Source organism: Notamacropus eugenii, chromosome 6 (genome assembly GCF_028372415.1).
Source record: "Notamacropus eugenii isolate mMacEug1 chromosome 6, mMacEug1.pri_v2, whole genome shotgun sequence".
NCBI classification, from domain to species: Eukaryota; Metazoa; Chordata; class Mammalia; order Diprotodontia; family Macropodidae; genus Notamacropus; species Notamacropus eugenii.
This window is the reverse complement of record NC_092877.1, coordinates 120,093,530-120,119,608: the sequence shown is the minus strand read 5'-3', so window position 1 is coordinate 120,119,608 and position 26,079 is coordinate 120,093,530. Positions and strand designations below refer to the sequence as shown.

The 26,079-nt window shown below is 36.6% G+C and overlaps 1 pseudogene; it reads right to left on the bottom strand.

Annotated features, from left to right (window-relative positions):
- Nucleotides 1–6,858: 6,858 nt before the first annotated feature.
- On the bottom strand, nt 6,859–16,750 carry LOC140510583 (succinate dehydrogenase [ubiquinone] iron-sulfur subunit, mitochondrial-like; annotated as a pseudogene).
- Nucleotides 16,751–26,079: the final 9,329 nt, after the last annotated feature.

Here is a 26,079-nt window from a genome sequence, read left to right as displayed (position 1 = left end):
CCATAGAAGAGCTGCTATTAATATTTTTGGATATACAGATCCCTTTCCTCTTTGATTTCTTTGTATTACAGGATTAGTAGTGGCGTACATGGGTCAAAAAGAATATATACAGGTTAGTAACTTTTGGGGAAAAATTGTCTTTCAAAATGGTTGGACTAATTCACAGCTCCACCAGAAATATATTAGTGTCCTTGCTTTCCTAAATCCCCTTAAAATTTGTCATTTTTCTAGTTTGCCATCTTTGTCATTCTAATAGCTATGAAGTAGAACCTCAAATTTGCTTTAATTTACATTTAATTAATTGTTATTTCAAACATTTTTGTGTGGTTTTCAATAGCTTGGATTTCTTTCTTTGAAAACTTCCCATTCAGTGGATGTAGATTCTCAACTAGGGCATCTTAGCTAACATTTTCTTTAAAAATTATGCATCAATAGATATTAATGCAATTTCCCTATAACTTCCCATTTCTGAATTTTCTTATTATATGCCTAAACCCTACTTATCCCACAAAACATTTTAAGGGAGTGTCTTCTTTCTCCATTTTTGAGAATTTATATAGTATATGTTTGATAGAATTCACTTTTAAGTCCATCTGTTGGAAGAGGGTATTTTCCCTCTTTTGTTGTCTGTAAGTAGTCTGCTCAATTTAGCTTTCTGAGATTGAGTTATCTTGGAATGGGTTATTTATCATTTTGTAAGTTTGGGTATTTAATTTTTTTGAGTAGATATTAATCTACTTATTTTAATTCCAAGTTTTTTCTCTCCTGTATAGCAATTTTGTATTATTTTTAATAATTTAATTTATTATCTCTATAATCAACATGAATTTACCATGTTTCCATTTTTGTATTTACAATTTGGTTTTTCTCTGTCTTTTATTAGAACAAGTTAGGTGACAGTTCATTTTTTCTGCCTTTGCTGGAACCCATGGCTTCATTGACATAAAGAATTCCTGGTGTGGAAACTTCTGCAAATGTAGATCAACATATTGTTAGTGATGCTTAAATGCAGTTCTTTGCTTTGTTTCTTCAGCAGACTGGTGGTGCAGTACAAAAAGTATTGGGTCTGGAGACAGGAAGACCTGAGTTCAATTACAATCTTTGACAATTACTAGCCATGTGATTCTAGGCTAGTCAATTGATCTCTGTCTGTTTTCTCAACTATAAAATGGGGATAATAATAGCACCCACCTCCAGGGTTGGTCTGAGGATCACGTGATACAATATTTGTAAAAACAAAACAAAAGAACATAGTACTTGGCATAATAGTGATTTCATTATTTCCTTGCTTCCCTTTCCTCATTTTTCAGTACACTAATATTTTTATCTTTAAATTTTCTTCTTTTGGGCTTCTTAATTTGTTGATTTGCCCAATTAGGCCTCTCTTTTTGTTTCATTTCTGTAAACATTAATATATAGAAAAATTTCCCTCATGATTATTTTTATGACATGCACATATGACATTGTCTTGCTTTCATTTCCTTAATTTTATAATGTGATTTTATCAGAGAATGTATAACGAGGAATAATGTTCAAGAAGACTAGAAGGATGGAGTAGGGTAGGGGCAAAGTGTGAAGAGCTTTAAATTCTACACAAAGGACTTTATTTCATCCTTCTTGTGTTAAAGGAGGAGAAAAAGTGAGTGTGTGTGTCTCTGTGTGTATCTGTGTGTGTTTATGTCTCTAATAATTATTAAGAGAAAAAAAGAACATTCACAGATGAAATCCCTAATTAGGAGCCTGGAATCTATCACAGTCTTCTAGACAACCAAGCAGATTGTCTTCCACTAACATTCTCCCCTACTCTCTTGGTCAACCTCTGCCTATCCACTGGTTCCTTCCCTTCTGCCTATAAACATACCCAAGATACCGCAGTGCTTAAAAACCTCTTACTAGATCCCACCATTCCTGTTAGGTGTCATCCTCTATCTCTGCTCCCCTTCTCAGCTAACATCCTTGAAAAAGTTGTCTACATTGAGATCCTCTTCTTCTTCTGTCTTCCTCTCCCTTCTGAACTCTTTGTAGTCTGGCTTCTGCCCTCATTATTCATCTGAAACTGCTTTCTCCAAAGTAAGCAATTATTTCAATTGCCATATGAAATGGTCTTTTCTCAATCCTCATCCATCATGATATCTTTGTAAGACATGACGCTGTTGTCCACCTTTTCCTTTTGAATACTCTCCCTCTCCGGGTTTTCATGACGCTGCTTTTACTTGGTTTTCCTCCTTCCCATCTGACCATGTTTTCTATGTCTCATTTGCCACATATTCATCTACGTCCTGCCCCCACACTGTGCATGCACTCCCAAAGTTCTGGCCTGAGCAGCCGGAGCTTCTCTGTTAGTATTCTGTGGCTGTTTTTTGCTTACTCTTTGGGAAATTCATGGGTTTATAGCAGACTCTGAAACAAACATAGTTTTCCAGCCAAGGGATATGAGATTGGAAGTAGGGCATTAATGCAATGTTGTCTTTTATCATAATGTCTCTATTGCTTTTTCTTTTTACTACACTGTCATCATATTTCACTAAACTATTGTTTAAATATGGTCATTTTGGTTTGAATGACTGAAACAAACTAGGTCTAGAAGAAGGAGGAGGAGGGGCAGGCTGAGCCATAAATAATGTATTGTGATTGATTCAACTTAGATACTAGGATATTATAGTAAGAGGTGGAGTACTGAGTGATTGACTGCCACCTACCTTGTGGTCTTCACTTTTATTGGCTATAACACAAGCAAAAATCATGATGATACAAAAAGTCAGGATAAGAGTAGCAACAACTAGGAGACCTTAGAGGATAATTTCTGATGATTTAAAACTGTGCTGAATAAAGATTCTATACTTATACTTATCATATAGTGTGTCCTTGAATAGTGAAAGCAATCTACTAGGGACCACTCTTGGTGGGGGGGACTTCAAATGGATTCTGGATGGCCACATGCTGGGTATGTTGTAAAGAATATTAGTTTTCAATTATGAGTTGGTCTAAATGAACTTTGAGGTATCTTCTAAGATTTTCATGTGCAAAGACAAGGAATACCTTTAGGAAAAAATAGATCTGTAGCAAGTTACACTGTATGCATCATCTCTAGCATCTTTATACTGTTAAATTAGGTTACAATTAATATCAGGGTAGACTTGAAAGTGAAGTCACAAAAGGGAAGCCTCAAGGGTCTGTGTAGGAGGAATGTGCAACTCTACTAGATTTTGCTTTGGTTGTAGTGGGAATAATGGGATGATTGGATATGTATAAATGCATACACACACATATACACACGTATAAAGAAATGTTTTGGTACACACATATATATTGAGTTGAATATCATATATACATGTATATATGTATATACATATACATATGTGCATGTATTTAGGTATGGATATACATGTATATGTATATATAATTTCATGGTACCTCAAAAGTCTTAGTACAATTTTATACTTTAATAGTACTGAGACTTTTGAAACACCATGTAGTATATTTTTATATATATTTTGCTTTTTAAGTCTAATTAGGTAGATATACATTTTTCTTTCCTGCTGACTGCCTCAAGTGGGAAAGTCACAGTTCAATAACATGGAACCCTGCAGCAACGTATTTCCCTTCCCAGAACTCAAAGTTCAGGGTGATTACTCCAACTTACCGAACTTTGGGGACTTGTCTGGTTTTACTGCTGTGAATTTGATGAAGGAGAAGATGATGCTGGAGAACTAGATGCTAAACAAAAAAATGTAGAAAATTGCCATGATCTCAGAAGCAATATTTCTGAATGAGAGATTCCCCTCTCATAGCTAATCGTGGAACAAGACAAGTGGTAGAAGAAGAATATCTCTATTTGGAGACATATAGAAAAAAAAGTAAAGAGTTGAGTGTATATTCAATGAGAATTGATGTATATTCTGAAGTTAATAATAAAAAACTCTAACAAGTTAAAAATGAAACATCCTGTATTTCTTCAAGCTTTTCTTTTATCTTCTTGTCACTTTTAGCACTGAAGCCTTGAGGTATCAAAGAATGATAAAAGAAACCAAATCAGATGAGTTTTACTATTCAGAGAGAATGAAATATTGAAGGCAGCCCAACAAAGGGAGGAAAGAGAGAGCATTTTCCAAACTCCTTTAGTTCAGATTAATGTTGATGACTATCATTGTGTACCCTTCACATAGCACTTTGCTATATCAAGTGCTCTGTATAAACATAACAACATCAATAACTTAATATTTACAAAATGTTTCACAATTATGCTTGCAATTTCCATCAATGTGTCCTTTTTTGTGCAGGAAGAAACAGCAGGGCTTTTGCTAAATTGTATACTTTGGTGACTGTTTCCTTCATCTCTGTATTTCCTGTGCTTAACTCACCATCTGGCACGCAGTAGGTGTTCAATAAATTTTTGTTGTTTTGAATAATAGTGAAGGAGTTAGGCTATCACCTGTTTTAGGATATGGAGTGGGAGAGAATTTTTTTTCTATTTCAATATTCCTTAAAATAATAATTACATTTGTTTGGTCTGGCTTATATGACTTTGTTTTGGTTATATTTACTAGTACCCCTCTCTCCATTGTCTTGTATCTGTTTCATATACATTTTGTATATACTTAGATGGCAATGCTGTTGTATTCTAAGCTGGTGAACTGGCAGTCAGCCAGACGTTCATCTTCATCACCTCCACCTGCCTTTGCTGTGAGACAGGCTATCCTTCCTCTTAGGTACAACTTTCTTTTTAACAAGTCCCTCAGCCTTTTTCCTCTGGAATGTGGCTTTTTATTTTAAAACTAGGGCCACAAAAATATAGATGCACACTTCAGGGCCAACTCAACCAGTTACTTCCCCTGCCACTGCTGCCGACTTATTTGCCTAGAAAGACTCTAGCAAAAATGATCTTTCTGATCTAGTAAGGTATAAAAATGAATCAATAACTCCCTTTTCTTGCTTAGAGTCCTCAACTAGAGAATGCAATCTGGAAAAATACTACTGGAAAAATACTACTTTAAATCTCTATGTCTTTTTGTTTCTCAATTGTCCCTTTCAATGTTTCATTGAAACAATAAGACTGTTAGCAATATAAAATTTTTATCATATTTGAACTCTTCAGAGTAGCAAGGGTAAGCCTCCCAATCTCTTGGGAGATATACCCAGAAATAGATGCTTGACCTCTCAGGAAAGTGAGGGAAAAGGGAAGAGGAAAATGAAGAATCACTGCTTTCCATCTATACCTTGAACAGGTTTCAATAACACAGAATCTACTCTGACACTACTTGTGCATGATCTGTCCACCCAAAGTCAAATCTGGAGTTTGCTTCTGCCATCCTCATGACTGTAGCCCCTTTACTATTCCCATGTGGACTATTCTTCCAGCTTTCTTCTCCCAGCTGCTGCATGGTTTCTTTTCTCCTTCCTACATTTCCAAAGACTGTAGGAACTAGTTTGTGGTTGGAGCAAAACTTTCCAGGGGATCAAGGACTGGAATGTTGGGATATTCTATTGCAAACCAATAGGAATCTTGATTTCCTTGTCTATTGCTACAGAAGTGAGCAAGACAGTGTTTCACTTTTATGAGTACATACTTCCCTACTTCTCTTGCCCCTAGAGGAGTGTAAGTTCTTTTCAGTCAGAGACTATTTAAAGAAATATCATCAGCACTTAGCATAGGGTCTGGCACTTTGTGAGCACTTAAATGCTTGTTGACTGATTTATACATTCCATTTAACTCCTCCACAATAATCATCCTTTATAAAACAAGGGTTAAAAAAATCTAATTCAATTTTACTGCCTCTAGTAAATGCTTCAGATATGAAGTAATTATTTATGAAGGGAAAATAAAAGAGAGAAGAATGTGAGAAAATCATAGGAATGAATTCATTCAAGAACTTAAGAACATTGTATTTCACCTTTTTATGAATGGATTGTGAATTAATATAGTCATATAGACTGTACAAGGCACCTTCCAAATTGAAAGCAAATAACCCAAGAAGTGAGACTGTGGATTTTTCTTCTGAAGATTTCTTGAGGACAAGATAAAAAATAATTTAAGGAAGGAAACAAATGTCTTTAGTCAAAAAGGAATTAAATGGAAATAACTATCCTCCTCCATCCTATGACAACCCCATCCCCTGAAAGCATATTTTTATTGGGAATGACACAGGATAGCATTTAAGAAATATAGAAACCATGTACTGTGATAGCTCTATGATCCATGATTTGAGAGATGGGTTGACCCCTTGCCTTTTTTGAATATTATTTTCATTTTTGGTCAGTTTCATATGAGCTCAATAGAAGGTACTATACTGTTAGAAATTAAGGAAGAAGATCTCTCTCTCTCTCTCTGTCTCTCTCTCTGTCTCTCTGTCTCTCTCTGTCTCTCTCTCTCTCTCTATCTCTCTCTCTGTCTCTCTCTCTCTCTCTCTCTCTATATATATATATATATTTATATATTGTTATTTTTCTTTTTCATTATTTTGGTGTACTAGGTAGCCATAGTGGATAAAGCAATTCATTTTAAGTAAGAAAAGCAAAGTTAGAAAAGTAGAGAGTAAATCTGTATAGTCTCATTTACGGATAATATTCAAATACCAAAAGGTTGAGAGAGGTAACCTTAAAGTTAGAAAGACCTGAATTCAAGTTCTATCTCTGACACATAACACCTTTTGTGATCATGGACAAGCGTCTTAAACTTTCAGTGACACCCAACAACTTTTTTCTGTTATTTGCTGTTAGTAAAAGGAGTATATTCTTTACTTCTTGTAGTAGTCACTGTATATGCAATAGTCAAGGAAGAAACAGAACCCTGAAGTCAAATCAGATATAAATCATGTTCAGATCTGTAGGGGCTACAATTCATGATTAGTCTGGAAAAAACTAAGCAGCTGTTTTCTTCAGCTTGTAAGTTGCCATAATCTTCTTGATTTCAGCTATCGTTTTTCCTGGATTCAGTCCCTTAGGGCAGATCCTGGCACAATTCCTGATGGTGTGACATTGGTACAAAGAGAATAGGTCCAGTAGCTGGGTTAACTACTCCTCTGTGAAGTCATCCCTGGAGTCAGTCATCCCACCATAGACCTGCATGAAGACTGTGGCTCCCTAATATTTGTCTCCATTCCACCAGTAACTAGGGAAGCTGGTGCTATAGTGGGCACAGGGAATACTCTTGCACATCCTGTCTAGTATTTCTTTATCTTCTATGGATTGAAGATGCTGCTCCTTGCCTTCCTGGGATTCACTTCTCTTCAAGTAAGACTGAGTGGACTTGTACTGAGCATAGAAGTTGTATGTGTCTGTGTGCGTGTGCATGTGCGTGTGTGCATGTGTATGTGTATGTATGTGTGTGTGTGTGTGTGTGTGTGTGTGTTGGTCCTTCTTGCCGAAGAAGGAGAAGACCATGCCGTCAGAGAAACAATGACTTGCACTTGACTTTGTCTTGAGTGAGTGAGGGCTGCTGAGCATAGAAGTTACTCAAATCCAGGGTGAGGATCTTCATTACATACATATGGAGAAGAAGGTTGATTTCAGAGACTTTGTTGAGATTGATGTCATTTCTTCTGGTGCAAGTCAGAGTTGCTCCCATTGATATCCATTGAACGGGAACCACAGATACCTTCTCAGTATGATCTTTGGAAGGTGAGTGTGGTGTCCATTTCATTCTAAATTTTGATCAAGGTATGTAACACCATTAGACCGTATTTATTCAGATCACTTTCATGTTTGTATTTGGAACTTATCTCGAGGCTTGTCCCATCTATAGATTCTTTGAAACAGGAAGCCGCAGTGGCTGATTTCTGGTCCCCCTGGCAGTGCTGGACCTGGGTCCTGGCAGGCAGAGTGATTCCTGGGATGAGAGTGCACTTCAGGGGGACTCTGGCCCCACTGCCATCTTGGCTCATTATGTTACTCACTCTATATAGCCTTTCTAAGGTTATATGTTATAGAAGTTGCTTAGTGAAACAAATTTCCAGACCAGGAGCAATAATATTAAGAAAAAATAAAGAAAAATGGTACCACCATCACCAATGCTGACCACTCTCCAAAATGTGTGATTTTTTCATGTAAGCAGCTCTTAATATAGCCACAACTTCTGCTAATATAGATATAATGAGTCTAGTAACATAGTCCAGAGTTGTGTGAGGTTAAATGTCTTGAACAAGGTCACACATCTGGTAAGTACCAGAGGTGAGAATTGATTCTATATATTCCTAACTCCAGCCTCTGTCCTCTATACATTATCCCACAATTCCTTAACTCTAAAACTTTTCATTCCTATTGAATTTATTTTGGATTTAAAACTAGAATCATTAGATTCAAGATAGTAGGGACCAGGAATGATGAAATGGAGAATTGAGACTAGATTTTCCACAGAGAGGTGGAATCTTAGTCGAAAAAGATTATGGATATGTTTACAATCTTAATCAGACCCACAATGAGCAGCAGACTTTCTTCCCCAGGGACCTTCCTATCATCTTCCCTCCTTCTCCACTCCCAAAGAGGTCCTAGATCAACAAGTCTTTAATTTTAAGAAGAAAAAAAAAGAATGTAGTATTTATTTTTTAATTTCTGAATTGATCACATTAAACAAGAAAGAAAAGGGAAAAAAAGAACTAAAAGAGAAACTGTTATAGGGAAAGAAAGTGGGAATGGAAAGCCATATAAGCCAAAAGGTACAATCCGGGGCCTTTTGAGTCTGTGAGGAATTGGGCATTTTCTTTAATTACGTATAGAGATGTTTTTGCAGGGGTAGTTGTGAGGAGAAAGTAGACAAACAGGAAGATACAATCTTTTTTTTTCTTTAAGCAGAAAAAAAAGCAATAGAATGCAATAATTATTGACCCTCAGTATTAACTTAGTTCTCTTGGGTAACCACATAATTAGACTCTTCTTTAAAATGCATATTATGTAGTTGGCAGAAGACATTGGCTCAGATCAGTAATTCCTTATGTAGGCAGCTTTTGAAAATGCACATCATGTACCAAAGGAACTTTTCCAGTCTATTGGGTAAATATGTATTAAAGTAATTTTTAAAATACTTATGTAACCAATAGACTGGAAGTGGTCAATGGTTTAATGAATAGTCATACATTTTTAAATGGGCATTATTATTTATGCACTGAACTGAGAAGGTCTTTCAGAAACAATGTATATCTGAAATAATTGCAGAACAGAAGGTAATTTTGAAATTTTTCTTATCTTCTTACCTCTTTCCTCCTCATCATCTCTAATTACCCCACTTGTTAGTGGAGAGTGATCATATCCTAAATTTTGTTTTCTCCTGACTAAACACCCCTAAGTATATAAAGATTTAGGTTGGAAAGATCCTATCATTGTCTAGTTTGCCACCTTTATTTTACGGATTTTTTTTTGGTAGACATAAAAAATTTTTCTCTGTACATTTTGTAGAAGAAACTGAGTCCCAAAGAGGTTAAATGAGTTGTATAAGGTTATATAATATGAACAGAAGTCCCAGGTCCTCTGAATCCAAATCCAGTGCTCTTTCAAACGATCCTCAGAACATACGATCTTGAGTCCCTTCACTATCCTCATCATCCTTCTCTGAGCATTTTCTAGCTTTTATTGATAGTTTGATATTTCAATGGATCTGTGTTCTACTAATTTTCTTCATCAGTGAGGATTAGCAGTTACCCACTCTCTCTCATCTTGTGTTATTCTTGTCTATATTTTCCCCCAGATTTCCCAGACAGCATCCGTCTAAGGTGCTTAAGGTCTTTCTCTAGATAGCTCTGCATTTCAAAAGTTTCAATGGCACATGAGGACCATTCATCTCTAATCTTCGCTTGCACTACGTAATTGGCCAACTTTTTTTCTACTCAGTTTTCTCAGTGATATCTTTTATGCCACTTCCTGAGCATAGCTCATCACTGGAAATATTCAGTTTATATTCAGCATATGTCTTTCCATCTTCCTTTGTGTGACCTGTGACTTTAATTTTTAGGAGACTATGGTGTTCCATGGTGGGCAACCAACTAGCATTGTCAGTAGAACATTTCTGTTGTGAAGATGTGAGCATATTGGGATAGTTACAAATCACTGTACTACATACCAAATTTAATCTACCCTTCTCTCTTGTTCCTCTTCAATTCTGGGCCCTTCTTATTGCCTATCTGCACTTCCTATCCAAAATACATTCTAATTCTATGGCTTGGACATTCAACATCTTGACAATAGGCATTTTTCATACGCTTAGTTATTCCCATATCAGTTATCGGGCTGTCTATTTGAAAAGTCACATGTAAAAGAGGCTCCAGTGGGATGGACATACTTATTAGCCTTTTATTGAGGAATTTGGTCTTGGGTTTGCTGAGGTGTCACAGCTGCTCCTTGTTGGTCCCTGTGACTGCAGGAACCAAAAATGTGTCAAAGACGATTGATCGTAGTCTCAAGAACTGTCTCCTCTTCTGTGGGAGATAAAAACTATAGCCTCCACTCCCTCTTTTCCTTTGGATTCTGTCTCTTTCCCCTAACTTTTCATTAATGGGAGGAGAAAAGACTTTTTCTCCCTTCTCTGCAACAATAATAGGGGCTAATATTTGAAAACATGATAAAGAAAACTTGATTTTCTAGATGATCCTGAGATAAATCAAATTCCTAACTGCCCCTTTGGTTTTGTATTTCTTTCCCTTAGCTCAGATAGACCAAGAGTAGACCTGAGAAATTAATGTGTTTGGCATTAACCTCACAAGTTCAAGAAATCTTGAATTCCCTAGTCTTTGTTCATCATACAATGGGAGATGTTTCCAGTTATTGTACCACTACTTGGCGAAACGATGAGCACTGACAGAATAATCCTGAATCTGAAACATGGTGATGATAACAGCAATAACAGTAGCTAGCATTTATAGCTAATATTTTACAAATATTATCTCCTTTGATCCTCACAATAACCTTTGGAGGTAGGTACTATTATCATCTTTATTTTACAGAGAAGGAAACTGAGGCAAAAGAAGATTAAATGATTTATCTAGGATCCCATCCACTTTGTCATAAAACTGCCCCATAATGACTAGACCCATGCTTGGCTGGTCAGAAGATCTAGACTTATGAGCATCGTGTATAGTACTGAAGTGAGGTCAGTGCAAAACTTTCTTCCGGCAGTTCCACCAAGTTTTCCCTACCTCTTAGATGATGTAAAAACATAAAATTGGTGTGATATATTATAGCTTAAGCTTTAATTATTAATGTGAGCTTATGAATTTTTTTTGTTTTACTCATTTCTTGTGTGGTAGATCAGATAAACAGATGTTCTGTAGATGACATCAATTTTGTAAATAAGCATCTTTGTAGAAGGGGCCCTGTTAGTCCTTTGACTCATACTCAAGCTTTGTTTTAAAGGGTGGGGGCATAAGCGATCAGAGAGAAAACCAGTCCCCTCTCTTTAGGGCCAGACCACTCATAGGGTGAATCCAATTATTGCATGGAGTTAAAAATGAAGTCTTTCTGGGAAGAACTATCCTTCCCTGAATTATGAATGGCATATAATTCCTTGAGGAGGTCCTATAGCATTCTGAGACTTGACAAATCAATTAAATATTATGCAGAAACAAATACTTCTATCATAGACCTCCCCATTTATTGGGAATCACCCTTCCATTTAGAACTCATGTAATGCATACTCTATGATTGGGCTGATTGGTATTTACTTGTTACCTGCCATCTTCCTATTAATAATCAGAGGGTCATTGAACAAAGGGTTCTCTATGTCATTCCATAGATGACATGTTAACATAGGCAAGGGTGATTTCTTTTTGAAGGATAACTTTTATGATTGCCTTATAGTCCCTTAATTAAAATGCTTTAAAAAAATAATCACAATAAACGCAGTAGGACTTTATAATCTCTTCACTGTTCTGTCATTTGTGTGACTTTAGAGATTCACTGTAAACATTTTTTTGGTGAAAGTTTATTTGTCTCCTCATATTTTTTGTCAAGGACACCCTCAAATGCATGTAGATCATTACAAAAAATTTTTATAAAGATGAGAATTTAGGCATAGCACATCTATATTCTCTCCCCCTTCATTACCTTGATATTTTTCCTTCCCTGAGCTATTTTGTGAAGTTATCCTTAGATACTTTCAAGATTACTTTGCTTTCAGTATAGATTTTCTTGATGCATACACAATCTGATCCAGTCACTCTTCTCAAACTTAATCTTTCAAAGTGCCATTTCTAGTTCTTCACATAATACTTCAGAGACTGAATTGTTACAGTGCAAATATAATGTACGGATGAGATAGTGTGACATAATGGGTTGAGTGTTGGATTCTTTGAGTCAGAAGGACAAGATTTCATATTTCAGTTATCATACTTTTAGCATTGTGACCATAGGAAGTCACTTAAACCTCTTCAAGACTCAGTTCCTTCATCTGTAAAATTAGAATAGTCATGACTATAGTGTCTACCCCAAAGAATCATTGTAAGGCTCAGAGTAGATAATGCATGTGTAGTGAGGGACCATGTGTTGCCAGCCTTCATGTGTGGCAAGAGCTGTGTCCCCACATATTGCACAGGGGTGTTGTGTGGTTTTAAGGGAGGCAGAATAGACATCTCTATTCACTACTCCCCTCACCCTTTTCCAAGGAAGACTAATTCCTGCTAGGAAAGGAAATAGGAGATTGGGGTTAGAAGCTGAGGCCACTGTGCTCTCCTCAGAGAGGGGGTGCTGAACCAGAATTATATCTGCTGCCTTAAATGCCATTAGCCTCGGGGATGTGATTTTTGGCTTTAATCTAAATTCTGATCACTGTTTCATTATTGGGGGAAGATGGATTCCAAGACTGATATCAAAGGCTTGATCTCTTTCTCTCCAAGTACCAGTTCCACAATGAACCCACATAGCAAATAGCAAAGAAACCCATTTATCCAAATCAAACTACAAAATAAAAGCAAAAACAAACGCAAAAAGAAATGATAGGCAGTATTCATAGGAGAATACATACTAGGCAATACAGAGGGAAGGAACTCTGCCTTTAGGAGTGAGATAACTCAGTTCTATTGAGAGAATCCTAGATCTCACCCAGAGGGAAGTTCCACAAAATCTCAGTGTAGCAAGCTGGGAGTAAGGAAATGATGGATAATGCAAGCTCCTCTCATTGTTAGTATTTACCTTCAGCAACCTGCAGGGTGGTTGACCTTGTCCAGCTTCTTTCTTGAAGCTGGAAGCCAGAAGTACCCAAAGCAACTTGATATTTGAAGAAAAGTAGAAGATTAAAGAGCTCTCCTTTCTCCTAGCCTCACTAGCTCTACGTTTCCCATTACATGGGTCTAGGACATTGATCTCCACCAATAAGGAGAGGATTTTTGGACTGGTCACTGGATCCAGATGGCTCAGGAGGAGAAAGTGAAGCTGGTGACCTTACACAACCCTCCCTCACTCCAAACAAAGTCAAGTGCAAGTCCTGTCATCATTTCTCTGATGGCATGGTCCTCTTCAAAAACGAAGCACAAATACAACTCATATAAAGAGCTTTTTAAAGTCATAGAAAATATCAGTTATTATGATTATGAAAATAGATCACTATAGAAACATTTACAAATTTGTTCCATTTCATAGTTATTGTTCTATCAGTGTCATTTTGAATGCCCTTCATATAGGATTCATTTTGCTAAATGCAAAATTTTCTTTCAACATATTTTTCCTTCCACTGCTATTTTTAGAAGTGATATTACTTATGATCTTCCACCATATTTCTTCATTATGCACACAAATGTGTTAGATTCTAGTCTGATGTTGACCTTCCTTGACTGTCCTTTCACTCTGTTTGTCAATGAGATCAAATATTTTCTCAGTCAAATGATATCTGAGTTCCTTTGTCCTTCTCCTTGTGGTGACTGCCTTGCAGGGCTTTTGCAGCAAACAGCAGTAATATCTAGATATGAGTATTTTTTTCAAATTATAATTTTCTAGCATTAGCAACTCATTTGAAAAGTTTGGATCAAAGGTACTGCAATTGTTCAACTTAATTCTTTCTTATAATTTGAATTTGTTTTTAACTTTGTTCTAACTACCCAGAGGTCTGACTATACACAGATGACTGCTTCAGAAATACCTCCTCTTTCAGATGCCAGTCATTTCTAGTTTACTAAGATATAATCAGTTTATTTCACGATAATTTTTTTGGTAATTTTGTTTTGTTTTGGTTTTGTGTGTTTGTCAAATTCAATGTCTTCTGAATTTTTTTTTGAGGAGAGTATTCATGATTCATAAGTGTGAAGCTCCTGAGTGATTCAAAAATATTTAAGCTATTTTTCCTCAGATCTGAGCTATATTTTTCAATTTTTAAAATCTTTTTCACTTGTGCTTACTTTTGAATTTAAGTATTAAAATACAAATTGATTTGGTTTTGATATTCTTGAAAAGTTTTTCCATAGACTTTATCTCCCTCCTTATCCTATGTAGTAGATTTTGTTTCATAAGCTTTGCTCTGAGTTGGCTTATCTTGATTGATAAATAAATGAGGACAAACTGAACTAGTCCACTATAGTAAGATGGTTTCAAACTACCAGACCAGACTATTCTTCCTGAATGTCTTGTTATCTCCCCACTTGGAACAAGTTGGACTCAGCTCAATATTGAGCTCAAAAGTGATACTACCATAGTACCATTACCAGTTAACCCCTTATGGATCTAATCCCCATTTCTAAGACTACAAAGATCTTCCCTTCCATAGCCACCACTCTCACATATGCGTAGAATTTCCTTATTAGGATTTAATCTTTTTAGGACAAGAATCCTCTTATTTTTATATTTATATCCCTGTCCTTTGTAGTAAGTACTAAATAAATGTGTTTCAGTTAAAGAAATAAATAATTCACATTAATTGAGTTCTTTTTGCAGTTGCAAGGAAAGATGAATGAGTATCCCATACAATGATTTTTCTTGTTGCATTGTGCACATACGATTACATTGGCTTTTGAAACTGCTTTATTTACTCCTTCAAGGCAAACCCAGGTACCATTCTTTCATTTATTGGCAATATCCTTTTGTTTTCTGTTTTTTTAAGGTAAAACATCAATATTGATATGGGTCACTTCATTTAGTAGTATATCAATTTATTGGGCACTAGTTAGTTTAATATTTAAAGACAGTCTTTATGTGATTCTTAGCACTTGTAAGTCACCCTTCAGCATTCCTCTACTGTCTCTGTATAAGCAGACATTTAAAATTCTCTCATGGGTGGTCATGTCCAAGTAATCCATCATTTAGTGGTCAAGCTATTGTTGATGAACCTTTTTCTTTTCTTAGCCAAAGTGACTCACAGAGAGGGGGGGTCATCTTTTCAAAATCCTTCGTAAAATGTGGTACCCAGAACTGACTGCAATATACCAGATATGGTATGATTAGTACCAAGTTTTTGTCCAACCGTAACTTCCCTTGGCCAGAACACTATATTTTTCTTAATGAACCCAAATGTGGGTTCCATTTTCAAAAATGGATGCCATTTCATGTTGCTGACTCACATTGAGTTTGTTGTTCATATTTTTCAGATGAATTTCTGTTATTTTGTTTCCTTCACTTTGTACTTGTGAAATTCCTTTTCTGAACCAAGGTGGAAGATTTTAAGTTATTTTTATTGAACTTATTCTTATTAGAATTGGAACCATGTTCAAGTTTTCTGTGATCTTTCAGAATGCTGATTCTGTTAGCTAGTATGTTTCCTGTCATATTTAGTTTTGTGTCATCTGTAAATTTAATAAATATTTCAATTATGCCTCTAAAATGTTAAATAGAGCCAAGCTCCAGTATCTGTGACACACTCTTCCAAGCTGACATGAAACTAATAATGACTACTATTTCATTATGAGTCCACTAAGCTGTATTATTGTCTCTACTGTTCAAAAGAATAGCCTGAGAGATATTGGTAAATGTCTCCCTAAAATCTGGGTAAATTATAACTACAGACTTTCCTTGATGTGGTAACCTAGGAATCCTGTCAAATAAGGAAATTATCCTCTTTGAGAATGATGTGTCCCTGAAGAAGCCTTTCTGAGCCTTTGAGATCACTGCTTGCTTTTCCAAATGTTCGGTAGCCCTATCTTTAGTAATATCTTGTAGAATTTTGACAGAAATCCAAGTCCACTGCCCAAAAGTTTGTAGATTCTTCCTATTTTTAAAAAATTAAGACATTTGTCCTTCTCTAATCCTGTGACATCTCTTTGTTTTCTCCAGTCTTTCAGATGATTCACAGTGACTCAATGACTACATCTTAGGACCTTGATATGAAGTTCAGCTGGGCATCATGACTTCTTAAGATCAGTTAGATGCTCTCTTATTAGCTCCCTCTTTATCTTCAGGTATGGTTTGACTAACCTTTCTGTAGAGTTCCTTCCTTTCATGACATTGTTCGGGCAGAGTTTGACTTCAAACTTGTTTTGCCATGATGTGCCTTACTAGACAATAAGCGGCTTCTAACTATTTTTCCTCAAGTCATACTTCATCAAAGGAACAACTGTTAACTTTCCAGAGGGTGATGAACCACTCTTACTCTCCCTTAACTTGCCCCTATAAGCCACTGGGGATGTATTATGCAAATTAAGAGCTCCCATGTGTGACTTTGAGTTTCTCAGATAATTTAAGAGTTTAGAAGAAGAAAAAAAAAGTTATTTAAATGTTGGTTCATGTGCAAGACTATTAAGCCTCTTTTCTATAGTGTCTCAAAGTTATAAAAATAAATACCTCCTTAATGTCTCTCAAAATCATCCCTTTCTTTCTGTCACCATGACTTCTACCCTATCATGGCCTTCATTAGAAGCTATTTTGACTATTGCAACGTCTTCCTAATTTGTTTCTCTATCTCTTCTCTTTTCTCTCTCCAATTTAATCCTCACACCACTATCATAATAATGGTCTTTAATATGCACACACACACACACATACACATAATTAAATCTCTGTATCTCTCTACCTTTTGCTTCAGTCCTCTGTTCAAAATATTTTTCTCCTGTCAAATGTTGCCTAACTCCTTATCCTGGAATTGAAAGTCCCCTATAATCTAATTCCTCCCTGTTTTTCTATCTTTCTTGTGTCACTCCTCCCTTCTTCTAAATGCCATCCAAACAGAATATTGCCAATGTGTACTCTACGCAGGGTGATTTTGAAGGGTTATCTAATGTACAACTTCAATTTCTTTACCTGTAAAATGGACACAATAACATTTGTTTTACCTATATTGTAGTACATAGGTTGTGGTAAGAAAATTCTGTGTTAACTTTAAAGTCTGGAATCTTTTGATCTTCACAATTTTGTGAGGTAGGTGCTATTATTATTTTCATTTTACAAATTTATTATAAAGAAACTGAGGTACAGGAGGTTTGTCCAGCTAGTATGAGGATTTGAAGCAAGATTTGAACTCAAATATTATCTACTACCACCACCACCACCACCACCATCACCACCACTGGTACTACCACCACTACTATCCTATTCCTCCCAATTGAATAAGAATTCATTGTTTCATTTTTATCTTTGTATTTGTAGTGCCTAGAATAGTGTCTTGCAAACAACAGGCACTTAATACATGCTCAGTGATTGATACTCACCTGGGAGAGAGGACTAGAGAAATAAAAATGAAAACATCGGTATCCTATAGTTAGCCTCAACTAGCCAGACATGTCACTAGCAAATTTTTAGCAGTACTATTAAATTTTCTCTATACATTAGGGACATCTACCACTACTAAAAATTCATACAAATGTGAATGATAATGATTACTACCAAGTAGTAGCAGCAGTGGTAATAGTAGTGGTAGTGGCAGCAGCTAGGTGGCACAGTGGATAGAGCCCCAGACCTGGAGTCAGGATACTCTTGAGTTCAAATTTGACCTCATATACTTCCTCATTGTGTGGCACTGGCCAAGTCACTTAATTTCTATTTGCCTTGCTTTCCTTACATGTAAAATGGGAATCATAATAGTAGCTACCTTCCAGGGTAATTACAAAGTGCTTAGTACAGTGCCTGGTACATATTAGGTATTATGGAAATGTTAGCTATTATTATTAGTAGTGGTATGTATCCCCGGTGTATAAAGGGGGCTTAGGATAAGACATGTATGTGATCTTTTATAAGAAAAATAGATTCATGACATGGTCAGAGATAGTCCAATATGGGTAGGCTGGCTCATAGTTCCTTCAAATAGTGGATCAATTCAGTCCTTTGGTCTAGCAGACAATGCTAAGGATCCTAAACAAGTGAAATCTGGATTGGGAATAGATAAATTGATTCAGTTACAAAGAGGCCAAAAATGGGAAAAAATTAATTGATCAGATATGTAAAACTCTTCTGTTTTTAACTCAGTTCCCAGTTTGGAAGGGATCTTATAGTTGGATCCCATGCGTCTCTTAGGAGAAGACTAATGAGAATTATGTTCTTGATCACCTCAATAATAATCTAAATGCAAGTCTTTTTCATTCAAAAGTCTGTTGTCTACTGGATGCTTTAAATCAAGTGTCTTACAGAATTAACAATTCAGGAAAACTTTATGAAGTGCAAGACCTAGAGCAGAGCTACCCCTCTGTCCTACTTTACTGCTGAGGAAATTGAGGCCTTGCTACACTAAGTAATAAAATGAAGCTAATAACAGTAGTTTCGATTAGTATGTTACTTTAATATTTGTAAACATGTCCCATACCTAATCTCATAAGGTAGGTGTTATTATTCTTTTGCCTTATAGATGAGATGGAGGCTAATAGGGGCAAAGTTACATAGAAGTAAGTGACTCTTGTTGCTGGTCAAGTTATTTCCAGGCCTATCTGCCTCTTTGTGACCCCATTTTGGGTTTTCTTGGCAAGATACTGGAGTGATTTGCCATTTCTTTCTTCAACTCATTTTATAGCTGAGGAAACTGAGGTAAATAGGGTTAGTAAGTGTCTGAGATCAGATATGAACTCAGGAAGATGAGTCTTCCAGACTGTAGGTGTGGCACTCTATCCACCTATCTGTCCTTGAACTGCTCTTTGTCCAATTCAAAGGCTCACTGACATGATGTTGTGTTTTTGATTCATCTTTCCTATCTCACTTCTGTTCCTACTCTGGTCCTCCCATCGCTCTACTTGTCTTAATTAAGGACAGTGAACATATGAATCAAAAGAGAAGGAAAAAAGACATTTTAAAGGGATAGACTGAAAAGCAGTCACAGTATTAGAAATAATTCACATTTCATGGTCTATGAAGACACAAATACAGTATAATTAAAATTACTTTTCTTTTGAGACGTGTTGATTCCCAAACACTAGAAATTACTCTGATTACCCTGCCCACAAACAGATTATCAGTACTGTAACCAGTATCTTCTTATCAACTTAATAGATGCTGACAAGCTTTAGGGCTGCCAAAAGCTTGTTCCTGATTTGTCTGGCTATTTTGGATGTGTTCATTGCCTTAGCTATGTTACCATTTTACTTCTCCAGTTCTCTCTCCCAGGAAAATATCAATCACTGAACATGCGTCAAGGGACTATTTTGTCCCAGGCAGTGATCTAGGCACTAAAGATACAGAGACAAAAATGAAACAATGGATTATCCTTCAATTAGGAAGAAATCAGGAAGCAGTAAGGTCATTTAGAGCAATAATTAGGAATCCTTGTTAACCTGAAAAAAAAAAAAGAATTGTTTCTTCTGTTTCCTTAATGTGTTAGATTAGTAATTTTTATATAGAAATTTATTTCTTTTTAATAGTAATTTTTATTTTATTTATTCATTTTTACTAGTAATTTTGGTAATATACTATGCATACAAAAGTTTGTATCTCTTGCGATTCCATTTTCATATACTTTAACTGTAAGTACTCAGAGATAATGTTGAATAGTGGATAGAGAGCTGACCTCCAAGCCAGGAAGACCCAAGTTCAAATTTTCCCTTTGACACACGTTGGTTTCATGACTTGGAGCAGGCCACTTAACTCTCAGTGACCTAGATAACTCTCAAAAGAAGGTGGATTAGTTGAGGGAATTTTCTATGCTAATAACATCGCAGGTTGTCTGCATCCCCATTGAGAGAACCACAGTAGAGAAAGCTGTGATAATAGAACACTTAGATATAAGCAGTCATGGAGGGTGGGAGTGGGAGTGAAAATGAATGGGTGGGGAAAAAAGGGGCTGGTTTTTTCTTTTTTTTTTTGGAAAGGGAACTGGACTATATAGTTCTATTGTATACATGGGCCACAGGGAAATCTCCAATGTTAAAGATACAGTATTTAAACATTTGTCTTGTGACTGGGAGACAATGGAAGCTGGCTCATTAGTACATATGTTCAGGGGTATTGTACAATGTTTATCTTTTCTGAACACCCAGGACCATTGATGTCTGCACGCTGTGTTTTCTCATTCTTTCTATGTTGTCTATCTTCTCGCTCTGTCCTCTGCAATTACTATCTTTGCATTTCCAATCATCCATTACTATAGTAGACTCTTAAGTGGGCATTAAAGCAACTTTAGTTCAGCAAGATCTGGAATCCTATTTTGACTTTTCTGTTTATGGCAGGCTGACAAGGAGCTTGGAGGGGAGAAAAGGGAATCACAGCCTCTATTATCCCCCATGACTTTTGTCCTCTCTCTTCTCCTTCTTATTAAAGGCCACTCTGCCACAGCTTAGTGGCAGGAATTGAGCCTTTTACTCTTTGCATAGAGAGCTATCCTTGAGGCCAGATTTTAAGCATCACTCTCCATTGTGGTGGAGAGGAAAGCAAACAATGCAGCACAGTGAATCTGGTTGAAGTGATTGATGCTGTGAGTTGAGAGTTCCAGGACCAATGATCCATTAACAGAAATGGGCATGCAGGAAACCTTGGTGCCAATGAGTTAAGTGCCCATTGCTGTGCTCAACGAACAGTCTGTTGATCTCAATTGTCAGCAATTAGAGGTGATTAGCAAGTGCTTGCTTGGTGGGTGGCACAATGAGATTCCTCTTGGAGAGGAGACTAACTCACAAATAAACTAGAGAGGCATTGCTATAAAAATGCAAAAGAAAAAGCTCAATCACTAAACATGGGGATTGGGCCAAAGGAGAACTCTTGGGAGTGCTTTAATTTTACCTCTTAAGCCTCTCATTACCTCGGAAACAATCCAGTAAGTGATGAGGAAGGTGGGGTGTATATGAAGTACTCATTTAGAAGGCAGATGCTCTTTATTAGGGACGCAAAGATGGGAAACAAAAGAAATCAGGAGGAGAATGTAAAAGAAAAATAGGAGGATGGGCCACTAAATATTTGGAGGAGTTTTATTGTTTCCCTCATTTAATGAGTTAGCTCACTTTCTTTTCTTTCTGTTTTTTTTTCTGTTCCCTTTCTTGCTTTCTTTTCCTTAATCATGATAGTTTTAAGGCTTGCATAGGACTTTGCAGAATCCATGAGTCAGTCAATAAATGTTAATTAAGAGCCTACTATGGGCCAGGCACTGAGGTTACAAAGAAAGGCAAAAGATAGTCTCTGATTTCAAGGAGCTCAAGTCTAAAGAGGAACACAACATATAAAGAATTATGTACAAACAAGCAATATACAGGATCAATTGGAGATAACAGAGGAAAGGCACTAGAATTAAGGGGGATCAGGAAAGATTTCCTGTAGGGGGTGGAATTTTTGGAAGGAAGCCAGAGAAGTCTAGGGGCAGAAAGGAAGAGGGAGAGTATTTCAGGCATGGGGGCCAGTCATTAAAAATGTCCAGAGTTGGAAGATGGAATGTTTTGTTTGCAGAAGAGCAAAGACTGGTGTCATTGGATCACAAAGTACATAGAAGATGGGGTAGATGAATGAGGTATAAGAAGATGGTAAAAGGGGGTGGAGCCAAGATGGCAAAGTAGAAACAGGGACCCATTAGAGCTCTCCAAATAAACCCTTCAAATATGAAAAATGACTCTGAACAAATTCTGGAACAATAGAAGCCACAGAACGATGAACTGAAGCAGATTTCCAACCCAAGACAATCTTAAAACTCAATGGGAAGGGTCTATAGTGCTGGGTGAGGAGCTGAGCACAGTTCTACATGGGCCTTGCCAGCAGATGGAACTAGAGCAGGACTTAGGGGACTGAATCATTGGCAGCTGCTACAGTTTTCAGACCTCTCAACCTACAAATACCAAAGATAGCTTCACAGGTCAGAGGGAAGGGTCTCTCACCTGGCTGAGAAGAATCATGGTCTGGTCCCAGTCCCAGCTCAAGACCCAACCTTGGACCCAGACCTGGCCCCAGCCCCAGGGTGGTGGCTGCCACTGCTGACATAGAGGATGCCCTCCACTTAATAAGGAGCTCAGGAGTCAGGTGATTGACTGGCAGCTGCCTATGGAGACCTCCACTTAACAAAAGGCTCAAAAGTCAAGTAATTAACTAGGAAAATGAACAAATAGGAAAATGAACTTCAGTAAAGAAGTGTTTTCTTAACTCATTGGTGATGAAGAAGATCAAAACTTACAACCACAAGAAGACAACAAAGACAGATCACTTGCATCCAAAGCCTCCAATAAAAATATGAATTGGTTTCAGACCATGGAAGAGCTCAAAAAGGATTTTGAAAATCAAGCAAGAGAAGTAGAGGGAAAAATGGGAAGGGAAATAAGAGTCATGCAAGGAAATCATGAAAAATGAGTCATATGTTTGCTAAAGGCTACCCAAAAATGCTGAAGAAAATAACACCTTTAAAATGAAACTAACCCAAACTGCAAAAAAGATCCAAAAAACCAATGAGGAGAAGAATGCATTAAAAGGCAGAATGGACCAAATGGAAAAAGAGGTCCAAAAGCTTACTGAAGAAAATAATTTCTTAAAAACTAGAATGGAGTAAATAGAAGCTAGTGACTTTATGAGAAATCAATAAATTATAAAACAGAACCAAAAGAATGAAAAAATAGAAGACTGTGAAATATCTCATTGGAAATACAGCTGACCTGGAAGATGGATCCAGGAGAGATAATTTAAAAATTATTGGACTACCTGAAAGCCATGATCAAAAAAAGAGCCTAGACATCATCTTTCAAGAAATTATCAAGGAAAACTGCCCTGATAGTCTAGAACCAGAGGGAAAAATAGAAATGGATAAAATCCACCCGTCACCTCCTGAAAGAGATCCCAAAAGGAAAACTCATAGGAATATTATAGTCAAATTCCAGAGTTCCCAGGTCAAGGAGAAAATATTTCAAGCAGCCAGAAAGAAACAATTTGAGTATTGTGGAAACACAATCAGGATAACACAAGATTTAGCAGCTTCTACACTAAGGGACTGAAGGTCTTGGAATATGATATTCCAGAGGTCAAAGGAACTAGGATTAAAACCAAGAATCACCTACCCAACAAAACTGAGTATAATACTTCAGGGGAAAAAAGTGGAATTTCAATGAAATGGAAGACTTCCAAGTATTTTTGTGGAAAAGACCAGAGCTGAATAGAAAATATGACTTTTAAATACAAGAAACAAGAGAAGCATGAAAAGGTAAACAGGAAAGAGAACATCAGGGACTTATTAAAGTTGAACTGTTTACATTCCTACATGGAAAGATGATAATTGTAACTCACCAGACATTTCTCAGTATAAGAATAGTTGGAAGGAATTCTTCCTTCCTTCCTTCCTTCCTTTCTATCTATATTTATTCATATGTGTATGTATATATATATATATATATATATATATATATATATATATGAAGAGAGAGAGAGAGAGAGAGAGAGAGAGAGAGAGAGAGAGAGAGAGAGGGAGCACAGGGTGAGCTAAATATGAAGGGATGATATCTAAAAAAGAAAATTAAGTGTTGAGAGTAATGTAGTAGGAGAAAGAGAAAGGCAGAGGGAAAATGTAGTAAATCAGTTCACATAAAAGGCAAGAAAGAGTTTTTGCAATGGAGAAAAAGAAGGGGAAGGTGAGAGGAAATATGTGAGCCTTACTTTCATTGGACTTGACTTCAGGAGGGAGTAACATACACATTCAACTGGATATGGAAGTTTATCTTGCCCTTCAGGAAAGCAGGAGAGAAGAAGATAAGAGAGGGAGGATAACAGAAATGAAGGCAGAATGGAGGAAGGGGTAATTAGAAGTAAACATTTTAGTAGAGGGACAGGTCAAAGGAGAGAACAGATTAAGTGGAGGGCAGGACAAGATTGAGGGAAATATAGTTAGTCTCTCACAATATGACTGTTGTGGAGGTGTTTTGCATGACTACACATGCATAACCTACATTGAATTGCTTACCTTCTCAATGAGGGTGGGTGGGGAGGGAGGAAAGGAGGGAATGTGGAACTCAAAACTTTAAAAATGAATGTTAAAAGTTGTCTTTACATATAACTAGTAAATAAGATATATAGGCAATGGAGTATAGAAATCTATCTTGCCCTACCAGAAAATAGAAGAGAAGGGGATGGCAGGGGGTGGGGGGAGTGTGATAGAAGGGAAGGCAGATTGGGAGGAAAGGGTAATCAGAATATACATCATTCTTGGTTGGGGGAGGGGTGAGATGGGGAGAAAATTTAAAATTCAAAATTTTGTGGAAGTGACTGGTGAAAAGTGAAAATAAATAAATCAAAATGGAAAAAAAAAGAAGATGGAAAAAGTAAAGGGGCAGGGCAAGAAGGGTTTTGAACAAGCTGTTTCATTTGATTTTTCTAACAACCCTGTGAAGTAGGTACTATAGGTATTATATAGATGAGCAAACTGACATTCAGAGCAGTTTAATGACTTGCTCATAATCTCAGACCTAGTAAGTGTGAGGAACAGAATGTGAATTTAGATATTAATGATTGCAAGACTATCATTCTTTCTATTTCACCAAATATCTGATATACCACTTTAAGCATTAGGTTTATTCCTGAGAAGTTGCTTTTTCTTTTTTTAAAAAAGTGACTCATAAAATTGAATTTTGTCATTGACTTCTATTTTGTCTATTTCATAGATGAAAGAAGAAAAATGGGAGACTCAAGACATAATGAAATTTATGCTTTAAAATCCAAATACTCATTTCAAGAACATGCTACCTTTTGTCAATGCACAGTTGAAGCATAATTAATTCTCCTACAAAGCAAAGAAAAGTTAGTCAAGTGGACAATTAATCTATATGATCTTAAAAGCCACATATATATTAAAATATACCACCGTTTCATTGGGAGTTCTCATATTATGAGGTCTGGGTATTGAGATAACCTCATTGACTTGTGACATATATTCACTGGTTAGACTATTTTGAACTAAACTTGGGCTGTATCAGATCATTACTGCTATATAACACTCATAGACGTAGAAAGGGGATACTATCTTTACCTACCTTGTCCCCCCAACAAAATAACATGTTTTAAAACAGTCTGTTATTAGTTTTTACATTTCAAGGTTTTATGATTTCACTTGGGTGTGTACCTTCTGCTGATGCATATCACAGCCCTTCTATGCTTTAATTGATCATAGGATCATATGATCAAGCCATAGAAAGGACCCTAGAGGATACTGGGTTCAGTGCTTTCATTTTACAGCAGAGGAAACTGAGGTTAAGTGACTTGCTTAAGGTTACATGCCTTAGTAAGTAATAAAGCAGCAATTGGAACCCATGGCTTCTAACTCCAAAGTCAACATTTTCATGAGTTGCTCTGCCTAAAATCATTGACTACTTTCTGGTGAGAAATATTGCTAAATTTACCTGAGTAGATCCTCAGATGCTTTGACAACTTAGAAAAACTTGCCAGAGCTTCAGCAGTCATCAAGGTAGCCTCTGACAGCCTAGTCTTTATGTGTTTTTGCATTTCTTTGTACCTTTCCAGCATTTAGGCTATGCTCGTTGATGGATGAATGAGGCATAGGAATGGCATTTCATAATTTCCTTTCAGTGTTGTGAGGACTAGCCACAGTACGTAGAACTTGATAGCTGCTTAATAAAAGTGCATTGTATTGAATTGAATTGGCTACAACTTTTCCTCTTCTAGTTCTAAGAGACAGTTTGATTTACCTGGTACAATCTTAGGTCAATCTCTGAATGATGTGGTTATCTGAATAATCCTGCTCAGTTCTGGAAAGATTTATGGCTCAAAGGCATAATTGGAAAAATTTATTGATTAATGAGGGACTGAGGTGAGCAAGATGTGCATCATCTCGGTGGTGGGGAATAGAGGAAATCAGAC